This window comes from Eptatretus burgeri, chromosome 2, assembly GCF_056783735.1.
Source record: "Eptatretus burgeri isolate ZD-2024b chromosome 2, Ebu_testis_v1, whole genome shotgun sequence".
Lineage (NCBI taxonomy): Eukaryota > Metazoa > Chordata > Myxini > Myxiniformes > Myxinidae > Eptatretus > Eptatretus burgeri.
Genome location: NC_140962.1, coordinates 135032051 through 135041896, shown reverse-complemented (window position 1 = coordinate 135041896; position 9846 = coordinate 135032051). Strand labels below are relative to the sequence as shown.

At 43.8% G+C, this 9846-nt stretch overlaps 1 long non-coding RNA gene across 1 annotated transcript; it reads right to left on the bottom strand.

Moving 5' to 3' along the window:
- Positions 1–938: 938 nt before the first annotated feature.
- On the bottom strand, positions 939–9215 carry LOC147033215 (uncharacterized). Its single transcript, XR_015052297.1, has 3 exons — positions 9147–9215; positions 7211–7262; positions 939–2696 (listed from the first exon to the last, which is right to left on the bottom strand). It is a non-coding gene; the product is annotated as an uncharacterized LOC147033215 (long non-coding RNA).
- Between the last annotated feature and the right edge of the window lie 631 nt (positions 9216–9846).

The window sequence follows — 9846 nt, the reverse complement described above, 5'->3', positions numbered from 1 at the left end:
TTTCAGGAAGGAAAGCAGGGAATTTGAAGGAGGTGGAATTGGAGTGGATTAACGGGGGTAGAAAAGATCAAGGTTTTGTTTGGGGGAAGATAAGAGGTGGTGGTGAGCAGCTGTTTGGAAGACCTGGAGGGAAGAATGGCATTGAAGAGAGTGTGTGTTTATTACAAAGTTGGGGAAAAAGAGGAATAAAAGAGTGAAGGTGAGCCATGATTCGCGATTCTAATAGTTTTACCAGAAGGGGGCTGCTGGCAGACCTTCAGCGCTCTGTGGAAATACGGTGGGGTGGGACATATCGCAGACAGTGCAGGGGGGGCGAGACCGGAGAGGATATAGGAGAAGACAGAAAGACCACCAACCTGCCTGCAGTGAGAGAGTGAGAGGCCGAAACACTCAGACTCAATTCGGGAGATACCAATAATCCTAAATGCCTTGGTTTCCACAGCATGAAGTGGAGAAACGTCAGAGGCAGGAGCACCAGCCCAGAGGAGAGAGCAGTACTCCATCAGGTTGCACTCAAAAGCTTTGTATGTGGTCAGGAGCTCGGGTGGGCAGAGGAAGGACTTTGCACGACGGAGGATTCCCAGTTGGCGACTGGCTTTGGAGGCCAGGTTGGAAATGTGGTTTTCCCAAAAAATATCATGGCAGATAGTGAGACTGAGAAGCCTGAATGAAAGGACTTCTTCCAGCAGATTTTTGAAAAACTAGATGGGGGGCTTTCCAAACTGTCCTTTCAGAAAGACAAAGTGAGAGTGTGAGATTTGTCCGGATTGAAAGACATGTTCCACGTGTGAAACCAGTTTGTGATATTACCTAGATCTGCAGAGTGTGAAGAAGCTGCTGCTTGCCAGTCTGAGGGATGGCAGATGGTACGACAGAGGGTGGAGTAATCAGCAAAGAAATAAAGAGGATTTTCCAGAGAGTCTGAGAGATCATTGATGAAAATCAGAAAAAAGAAGAGGGCCCAGAATGCTATCTTGAGGAACTCGAGCCTGGACAGTAAGAGGGGAAGGAGAACTCTATTTAAGGCCACACGTTGGCTGCCACAGGACAGGAAATCTGCGAGCCATGAGTGGAGATGGCCATGAATACCATCGGAAGAGAGTTTGATGAGCAGGGCAGGGAGCCAGACCATGTCAAAAGCATGTGATTTGTCTCAGGATATGGCTCTGATTTCGTGTCTTTGCATGAGAACCACCAGCCATTGTTGTGAGAGCAGAAGTAGCATATCCAGGGTAGAGTGACCTGGTCCGAAACCAAAAAAAAACACGAACATTAAAAAAAACCAAAAATTTGAACACATTTCCCTCAGAAGTACATTCTAATGATTAACTATCATTTGCACATGTTTATCTCAGAAGTTCACCGCTCCCGAACAATTCCATCTCCACCTGCAGTACGGCGGCAAGGCGGGTGCAGAACGTGCCCCTGCAATGTCCCATACTGGAGAATTTGTTGTTTTTCTTATTTTGCATGGGCCGGTGTCCTTTGCATGCACCTGCACTTGATTTTCATTCTTCTTAGTTCGGAACACATTCGAGAACAAAAGATATTTCTATTGAAGGCATTTGACTTCTTTCTACGTTCGCTTTTCAGAATATCATTTTATACACATTTTATGGGGTGGCCATTTTATTCCCATGGAATTCCGACCTATGTAGTACGACCATGTTCCATGATTTTAACTTTTTTCCTTTCAAGGTTATCATTCTCAGAAACTGCAATCACCTCCTGATTGAATACCTTTTTATGGTGAATTACAAACATTTTACGGAAAGCAAGAACGATCGTTGAGCGAATCTCCTGCATTCTGAACCCAAATATTAATGGATTAACAAAGGCCGGTGTGACTGCACTTAAAAGGTCCAAGATAAAACCAAACGTGGGAAGTCTAACAAATCGTTTCAACGCCATCATGACAATAAGTAGAATAAACTGTGCTAGAGATGCAAACAATTGTGTAAAACATGTGTGCAAGGCTTTTATATTTGCCTCTGTGGATGATTTACTACATTTCCGAACAATACACCATGTCGAGTACATTGCTGTAAAACCGGTTAAACCATACACAAGATACTGACAAAATAGAGAATGAATGAGTGAAGGGTTAACATTTCCACAAGCTGATCTTGCAACAGGTGAAGAAACACAGACTACATCACGAACTACAACAGAGTAGTTGCAGTACACCATTGTTGTTGGTACTACAACATAGCTTACACTCAACAACAACCCGATTGTCAAAACTACAATGACAAGTTTCACAGCACCACCTTTGTTCACCATCAGAGCCACATAACTGTACGGCCAAAAAATAGCCCAATGTCGGTCAACGTACATTAACCAGGTGGTGAGAAACTGCTGAAACACTGTGAAATGTAAACTAAACAAATGAAACAAACACTCATTAAACGATATTATTTCACGTCTTGCAATTATTCGACTGAAATAGCTTGATATTACCACGACTCCCCATGAAGTGTCAGCGAGCGATGATAAGGCAATGTACAAGAGCATGGGTGAATGTAACCAACGATGAAAACAAGCCGCGATGATTGCTGCGTTGAGAGGGATTGAAATACACATTATAAACGTGAAAACCGACATGATAACTCGTCCACTGTCATCCAAAGGAATATCCGACACATCCAGTCTGACCGTGTGAGGCAAATATCCTTCAACGTTTGTGTTCATGTCTCCTGTAAAAACACAATGAAAATTGTTCTAACTTTTGTTTTGTCAAGTTCACAATGATGATTACAATGAAACATTCACTTTATTAAATATCCATTCATGTCATATAATTTAATATGTTAGCCATGTACAGTATGCAGAGGATGTATTGTTCCGGGGCCAGGTATCAGTGGCGAGCACGACCGCGAGAGGGAGCAGTAGAGTCGGCTCCACCAAACACGCCGGAATTGAGGTTTTTTTTTTTTTTTTGTATACCTTGGTCGAGGCTCGTATGAGAGCCAACACACAACTCACAGCAAGGAGGCATGAGACAAGAGGGGCGGGAGTGGAAGGGACAAAACAGTGGGGAACAGACACATTTTAGGTGAACTGTGGAAGGGAGAGGGATGGGGATGGGACGGGGAACATGGCGAATAGAAGATGGACATTTCAGGGACTTTCAGGAAGGAAATCAGGAGAAATGAAGGAAGTGGGCTTGGGTGGATTATCGGGGGTAGAAAAGATCGAGGATTTGGATGGGGGAAGATACGAGGTGGTGGTGAACAGCTGTTTTGAAAGCCTGGAGGGAAGAATGGGAAAGAATAGAGTGAGGAAGTTTATTCCAAAGGCGGGAAAAAAGAGGAATGAAAGAGTGAAGATGGGCAGTGATTCGTGATTTTGGTAGTTTTACCAGAAGGGGGTTGTTGGCGGACCTTGAGCACCCTGTGGAAATGTGGTGGGGACAAATCGCAGAGAGAGCAGGGGGGGCAAGGCTGGAGAGGAGTCGGTAGAAGACAGAAAGACCACCGACCAACCTGCGGTGAGGTTATGCCTTTTGGATAAGTCCGAAAGGCACGGGTCCTTTACTGGACCATGAATTGGTAATAATTCGACCGCGTGGGGTAGCGTCAATTGCCAAACTTCAAAATACCTAATTACCCACGTGGACAAAGCTTCCGGGGAATTCACACCCCCAACGGACCTCGAGCGGAATGAGCCGTAACCGAGCCCGAACCGTGTGTTACCCGAGCGAGAATACCAAAGCCTGTCGGACCAAATGAACAATTTACCGGCCCGAACGGCCTCGCTATTACTCAATACACACAGTGCCAAGCCAATGAAAGAAACACAGAAACGAGCTGGAACATTTAACAAAAGGGATATTTATTTATGATGGGGCAGGGGAGCATGTAAGAAAGCAGAGTTAACCGAACAATGAAGGAATAGCAATTTATCTACAAGCACTTGTGCAGGTTTACTTAACAGACTGGCGCCAGAAACACACACACGTACACCCAAAAAGAAACGGACCCGTCAGGTCTTTATTTGTGGCCTCCAGCTCGAGGAAAGGCGAGCTGGATGTGACAGCCTATTCTTGGACCTTTCCGCCTCGTGCGGTCTTCGACGATCCGGTGTGGCAGGACTCAATCCCGCAACACAATTCCGCTCCAAGCCCAGGTAGGCAATCCTCGCGGGACAGGCTCACAGGCGAACAGGCCACAAGAGAAGACGCTCTGTTGGCGGGACCCCAGGAAGGCGACGACTGGCTTCAGAAGACCACCAGACTTCTGAAGACGAGAAGACAACCACTCTACTCTCTTTCGAAGAACAGAAGACAACCACTCAAGTCTCTTTCGAAGACTAGAAGACAACCACTCAACTCTCTTTCGAAGACCAGAAGACAACAACTCAACTCTCTCACATTTGGCCCACGCGTGCTTCTCTTATCCCATGCTCACACTCCCTCATTGGGCAGAGAGAACACTCTATGCCCATATTTGGAGCCAAGCCAGAAAGAAACAGGTCAGGTCAGGTATGGGAGCATGTGCCAGAACAGCACGTCGCTGCGTCCACTTTCCACCGGTACTCCAGGGGCCTCCGTCTGGCCATCCCCCAGGCAGATGCCAGGCCCATCCCCATCTCCTTGAGATGATGGTCAACCTGTTGCAACCATGAGGCATGTGGTCGACCCACTGGCCTCCTCCACTCATGAGACTCCCTCGCTGAGAGAATCTGGTGAGCAGGATCAGAGTCAGGAAAACGTCCTCCTAGGAGGTCCTCCTAATAATCCTCCTCAAGGTCCTCCTAATAATAAGAAAGAAACGCTTGTGCAAATATTTGGAGCGAAGCCAAAGCGCAACGCTTGTGCCCATATTTGGGGCGAAGCCAGAGTGCAACGCTTGTGCCCATATTTGGGGCGAAGCCAGAGCGTAACGCTTGTGCCCATATTTGGGGCGAAGCCAGAGCATAAAGCTTGAGCCCATATTTGGGGCAAGGCCAGCACACCAACGTCCAGAGAAACCCCACCGAGCACACTGGACTCCGCCTATGTACGTGCTGACATGCACGTGAGCAATGGTGCCGGCGGATGATGGTGGAAGGAAGCGAGGGCAGGTGTCATTGTTGTTCTTGTTGGTAATTTAAATCCAAACTATCAAAATAACCCACAGTGCATGTACAATTAATCACCCATGAAACAGAGGACGGGAAGCTAACTAGAAACACATACTTACTGATATAGCTGCTCTAGGACCTGGCTGTTGTGTGCAGGAAGCTTCCAAATTCGCAACAGTATAATGTTTGGTGAGCAAGATGAAGTGTTGTTAAAAATGCTTGCATAAAGCAAATTACACCATATTTGCAGGAACAAGGTTTGTTGTGTAAAATTTTTGTTTTGTTTAATGCAAGCTAAAATCCACACGATTTGATGAAAAACATGCGTTTCTGCATTAGAATCGTGATTTGGAACAAAAAAACAGGGTTACAATAATCCATGAGACATGACATTGGAATTTAACATAAAAGTTAGATCAGTTTGTCCTGTTGTATGTACATTTAACTCATCATGCCAGAATCTCAAGTTCAAATCCTCTATGATTTTCCTAACGATATTGTGTGTGTGTAAATTATCTCAATATATTTTGTTGAATTGTGCTCTATTTACTGTGGTCTTTGTAATTCATGTTAAAGTATTTGCTGAAACCCAAAAGCTCTGTTCTGCGTATCATAATTACTCTGTTCACACGAAGCAGAAAGTGGAATTAGTGCAACTGTTTCACTCTGTCTATATTTCTGTCCACAAACATCGGTTTAGATCAAGGAACAACTTATTTGCCATTGAATGTTAAATTTTTAACACGAATCAGAACGTGAATCTGAACACGAACCTGAAACTTAGCAGTAATTTGGTACATAATTCACCCCAATCGAGTGTGCGCACAGTTGGGGACAACTGCTTTTACTGTCTGTCTGTCTGGCCATCAAAGATAATTGAAAATCATTCCAAACAGAAGAATTACTGTTTTTAAAGATGTCCGAAAAGATACAAACAACAGACACAAATAACTCATTTTACTCGTTAAATCCGGTGCTGTGAAAGTCACATAATCAATAGCACTAAACTTCCAAAAAGTCAAGTTTTTTCTTCAACTTTTGATATCTTTATTTTATTTCAATTGAATTATATACTTGAACTCTGCAGAACAAAATCGCCATCATGGTACTTTCAAAACCCTTCTGTTTGGTAGAACTTGAACAAAATATTATGGCATTTTAAGTAATCTGGACCAATCAAATTTGACACTCACAGACCCTTCCCGTGTCGTCTTTTCTCATGAGTGTGTGGGGTGAGATATTCTACGAACTCTGTTGTTGGTAAAAGTAAAAATCAAGCATTTTGATTGAAATGAAAATTTGTAGGTTTGCCTCAGGAAGCAAACAAGTTCTCGATTTTCCAAGAACAACAAAACTCAACACACTATTTCTCTTACAATGAATGTTGAAGTAGCAGAACAACATGAGCTATCCTTTCATTTTATTTTCACGATGACCAAGCGTTTGTTCTTAATCTTGCCATGTATAGATTTTTTTCGAGTTTACAACCCTTATTCTAACGCTGGTGTGATATGGCTAATCTTTGTGTTCAAACAGCAAGCATGTTCGGAGCTTTTGAGAGGGAAACTTTTGCAAGTTGTTCAAAACACATCCACTCTTCATTGGTGCAATCAAGACTTCTTGGGCTATCCCCTTGTCAAAAGAACACGTAATTACACAAAATATTGACCTGAAGGAACTTATTTCTGCATTTGATAAAATCAAAACATGGAAAAAAAATATTCTAAATTTACATGATCAACCATGTTGCAGGAACCCATCTCTTGTATTCCATCACGTGAGTCACACTACACATTATAATGTGCAATTATTTGAGTTACCGATCATGTGAAAAGTATACAACTGTGAGAATGTTCAATCAGAAGCATTTTCTCCTTTTCCTTGTAAAATATATCTGTAATTTATAAATGCAGAAGTTTTATTCATACGAATGCACAATCTGCATTTTGGAAAGGTAATTGTGATGGTGAGTGGGTAGCGGTGGGGAGGGGAGAGAATCTGAATGTTCGCCTCATGTACCTATACATTTGCACAACCCCTGATCATTCAGTGTCGTGGCTGTTGGTCGTGCGTCTGGTATTGATAGTCGTGGCATGGTGGAGACGTGCACTGTGTAATAATGGTGCCGTGTGATGGCTGATCATACCTGTGGTCCAGATGACTGATCACATGCTCAGCCGGTGGACACTGTATTGAATCTGTGCCAGGAAATGGGATCAAACATCAGAACAGCATGAACAAGTGCAGACAGTGTAACCTGATGTCGTTCCTGACAAAAGGATTCTCCTGAAACGTCATTTCATTTGTTCCTGAAACATGGTTTTCATGCAATACCAATCACCAAGTTCGACGTTACGAAAATTAAAATCGATGCAACACACAAATCTCGCTGAAACATTTCAATCTCATACATTTTCAGCATTCTCAAATATGTAATCACGTCGTTAGTACTTTCCTGTATTAATGGGTATAATATGTTAAATTAAGCGAAATGAGCGAAAACACATGGATCTGTTACAATGACATGTCGGTTGTGCACGATTCCAGAATTCCGACCCATTTACTTGGTGTACTGCTATCCTAAACACACACACACACACACACACACACACACACACACACACACACACACACACACACACACACACACACACACACACACACACACACACACACATCTTGTTTATCCAGAAAACAACACGACATAATAAATTTTCAAGAGTTTGTACGTTATTCTCTCTGTGTCCAACACGTTATTCAACACGTCACACAAGCGATAAAAGCTCACCCAGCCAGGTAATAACAGGTATCTCACCCCCCCCCCCCAATAAAAAAATCCAAGGGAGCGTTGTGTTGGCCCCTGCTAGTCCTATATAATATTTTATGAGATGAACTCGATCGATCGAACTCCACGATGAGATGCATTCGACTTTATATACACAATCACTTACTTGTATCGTGTCCAGAAGCTTTCGGTCTTAACAAGTATGTTGTATTGGATTCCCCATTATATACACTCAAAGCACAATTCCAAAGAGAGTCATTGGGCCTGAGGGAGTCTTTGGGCGTTTGGCCAAATTGGGACTTTCTTCTTGGATGGTTGATTTGTTAAATAAAGGAGAAACATAAAGAAAACTCCATTGAGTGCTCTCATCTGAAGCAGTGGTGCATGAAGCTTGAAACCAAGGTTCAAATTCCATATGGAGCACACATGGAAAGTTGGAGGTGACAAAAAACGGGTTGGTGTGAATCAAAACCAGGTTATTTATTTATTAGACATGATCGGAGGTGATTCTTCATGTGGAATCCTGGAGGATGGTGATGTGCCTTTCAGTGAGAGAGACCTCATAACGTCACACAGCCAATTGACTTTGAGGAATGCATTGTGTATCGGCTGCAGGTCGCTCCAGGGGTGTGTGTGTTCCATGAACAATCAACTTGTACAGTCCTTGCCATGTGGCTTAAGCAATCAAGCAAGCACCCCAACGAAACACTTGCTGCTTGGTCACTGAACACACCACGGGTGTGCTCCATGATCAATAAGCTTGCTATAGGTTGCCAAGCCAGCCGTTCCTTATTAAAAGTGTCGAATGATGGAATGCTTGCTTGAGTGCTTAAGCCTCTTGGCGAGCACTCCAAAAGAAACTTGGCAACTGAACGCATCCCAGGTCTCACAGTATGGGTCAAACCTTGCGAGTGGAATGGAAGCGAAACATTGCGTTTTTAGAATGGATCGAACTTTCCATCCAATACGGGTTTTGACGAAACTAATACGGGACTGCAGGTATTCACAAACAATACGGGTCTGCAGGTATTCACAAACTGAACGGGTCAAACCCATGAAATCCGCGTCCCTTGCCATGTCTGATGCAGTCGCATTACTTGGATTAGAAACGACCTGAATGGCAAGAGGCCATTGATAAAGTTCAGTTGTACCCTGACTTCACACACAAATACGTCTATTCCTTACTTACTATTGAAAGGTACCTGAAGATCCAGGCTTTCAATGACATCTTTAATGCTGCTATCTTGTCTATACCTGTTGTGGCGAGGATGTTGAGGTCATGGAGAGATTCACTTACCTTGACAGTGATGTTCGTGTCTCTGCTGGCCGTGAGTCAGAGGTCAGCAGACGTCTGGGTCTGGCTGGGGAGTCATGGATTCACAGAACCATGGGGTGTGGTTGCAACAGGTTGAGCAGCATTTCAAGGAGATGGGGATGGGCTCGGCTTCTTCCTGGGGATGGCCAGACGGAGGCCCATGGAGTACCGGTGGAAAGTGGACGCAGTGCCGAGTAGCTCCAGCGCATGCTCCCATACCTGACCTGACCTGACCTGAGCTGCTGAACTGGGTGTCGATTCCGACGGAAAAAGGTGGGCTTCGAACGTCAATGGAAAAATTGTGGATGCCTAAGGTAAATTATCCGAGACCACAGCCATGCCCGACCGTCAAAATGAAACGTTCAGGAAAAGTCCGTGGTGTGTTTGATGAATCAAATGTCCCGCACGTCCAAAGTGAAAATGATAATCAAAATAATATGTGTAAATAAATCGTCTTTTTCCAAGCCAATGTATCTTGATGCAAAGGAATAGAATGAGTCTCCATTGGACTAACGGCTATTTATCGCATGCACAAATGGTGAATTTCATTCATGCGGAAATTAAAACTGGCGTAAAATCATACATCATGAATGTGTCATGAAGAGGAAAAGGTAATCCAGAAGAAAGAAAGGGAATCTGTTCTCTACCATTCTCCAACACATTAAAGAGATGGAATCCCACC